Here is a 2369-nt window from a genome sequence, read left to right as displayed (position 1 = left end):
GGGACATGCTAACCTGGGTGAAGGACAACGTGACAGTTCCAATGGAAAAGATACACACCTCTCTGACTTTCTGGTAGTTCTCATTGCTCTTATCCGACTGCTCTTTCTTCAGGGTCACATCCTCTAAGTCCATCTAAAAGGAAATCAGAAGTGTTGTTAGCACGGTGTTAGTCCCTACACAGTGTTGTTAGCAGGTTTGGTTAGTCCCCAAATAAAAGTGTGTTAACGGTGTTAGTCCCTACAGGACTACCGTGTTGTTAGGCAACGTGTGTTAGTCAAACTAAGTGTTGTTAGAGCACGGTGTTAGTCTACACTAAGTGTTGTTAGCACTACGGGTTGTGTTAGTCCTACACTAAGTGGTTTGTTAGGCACGGTGTTCAGTCAACACTAGTGCTGTTATGGCAACGGTGTTAAGCCCTACACTTAAGTGCTGTTAACACGGTGTTAGTCCCTACACTAAGTGCTGTTAGCGACCGGTTGTTAGTCCCGTCCACTAAGTGTGTTGCTACGGTGTTAGTCAACACTAAGTGCTGTTGGCACGTGTTAGTCCTACACTAGCCAGTGCTGTTAGAGTGTTAGTCCCTACTCAAGTGCTGTTAGCTACGGTGGGTTAGTCCAACACTAGTGTGCTAGCACGGTGTTAGTCCAAACAAGATGGCTGTAGCAAGGTGTTAGTCTCTACATAAGTGTTAGCAGGTGTTTGTCCCACCTAAGTGCTGTTAGGCAGCGGTGTTAGTCCGAAACTAAGTGTGCTACGCACGGCTGTTTATCCCTACACTAAGTGTTGCACGGTGTTAGTCCCAACACTGAAGTCTGTAGACACGGTGTTAGTCCCAACACTAGTCTGTTAGCGGTGTTAGCCTACAGCTACGTGTTAGCACTGGTGTTAGTCCCAATAACACTAAGTGCTGTTGCACGGTGTTCAGGACCTACACTAAGTGCTGTTAGCCGGTGTTTAGTCCCTACACTAAGTGATGTTAGCACGGTGTTAGTCCCTATCAAACTAAGTGCTGTTAGGCTACGGTGTTAGTCCTACACTAAGTGCTGTTTAGCACGGTGTTAGTCCAACATAAGCTGCTTGTTTAGCACGGTGTTAGTCCACATAAGTGTTGTTAGCACGGTGTTTAGTCCAACACTAAAGTGGTGTTAGCACGGTGTTGTTAGAACACTAAGTGTGTTAGACGGTGTTAGTCCAACTAAGTGCTGTTGCACGGTGTTAGTTCCAACCTAAGTGTTGTTAGCACGGTGTTCAGTGCTTAAGTATGCCTGAAGCCGTGTTGTTAGCGAGGTTTCATAGCGGTGTTAGCAGAGGATGTTAGTATCACAACACTAAGTGCTGTTAGCCGGTATGTTAGTCCGAACCTAAGTCTGTTAGCACGGTGTTAGTCCAAAACTAAGTAGCTGTTAGAGTGTTAGTCTTACACTACGCTAAGTGGGTGTTGTTAGCACGGTGTTAGTCCCAACACAGTGCACTGTTACGCACGGTGTTAGTCCCCAACACATAAATGTGTTAGCAGGTGGTGTTAGTCCTGACAATAAGTGCTGTAGCACGGTGGTTAGTCCTACGAATAAGTGCTGGCTTTAGCACACTTCGGGGGTGTTTCAGTCCCTTCAATAAGCTGCTGTTGCACTGTGTGTTGACTATCCCACAGCTAAGTGCTGTTAGTAGGTGTTCGTTCCTATCAGCCTATCGTGTGTTAGGCACGTGTTAGTGCCCTAACACCGTCCACATCAGTGCTGTTATGCCGAGTGTTTGTCCCAACACTAACTATTGTTGTTAGCACGGTGTTAGTCCTACACTAAGTGCTGTTAAGCGTGGTTTAGTCCCTACACTGGTAATAATAGAGTTTCTTCAATCTAAAGCCCTTACCTCTACATTTTCATTTTTGTCCTTCTTGTCTTTCTTCCCCTCCCCTCCTCCAGAGCCGCTCTTCTTGTCCACCCAGAGCTCAGACTTCTCCACCATGGTGCGGAGAAGGTCAAGGTCACTCTTTATCAGCTTGTAGTTATCAACATCCTGCCCCGAGATCAGCAACTGGACCTGAGGACAACATGGAGAGAATTTCAGAGAGACCAGGAAACAAAGATAGCAAGAATATATAGATACTGTATAAGAACGAGATGGCAATAGAGTACTTGCAGATACTGTACCAAGTTTATATTGGAGTGCAGGTCATTATTGTTTGTTTATTATTTGTTTGCCTTCAGTGTTTTCATCATTTTGAATTGATCTCCTTACCTGTTTAAAAGTGTGCAGGACCTCCTGTCTCTGGCTGAAGTGCTTGAAGAGCAGCTGGAGGGCCCCAGACACCAGTGGAGGGTAATCATGCATGGTGAGGTGGATCAACACCCTCAAGAACATTCGACCT

At 45.8% G+C, this 2369-nt stretch overlaps 1 pseudogene; it reads right to left on the bottom strand.

Moving 5' to 3' along the window:
* The window catches only part of LOC111976834 (inositol 1,4,5-trisphosphate-gated calcium channel ITPR3-like), a 63884-nt pseudogene that overhangs the window by 19172 nt on the left and 42343 nt on the right, over positions 1-2369 (bottom strand).

The sequence above is a fragment of the Salvelinus sp. IW2-2015 genome, linkage group LG17 (assembly GCF_002910315.2).
Source record: "Salvelinus sp. IW2-2015 linkage group LG17, ASM291031v2, whole genome shotgun sequence".
Lineage (NCBI taxonomy): Eukaryota > Metazoa > Chordata > Actinopteri > Salmoniformes > Salmonidae > Salvelinus > Salvelinus sp. IW2-2015.
Note: the sequence above shows the minus strand (reverse complement) of the source record. Positions and strands in the feature narration are given on the sequence as shown.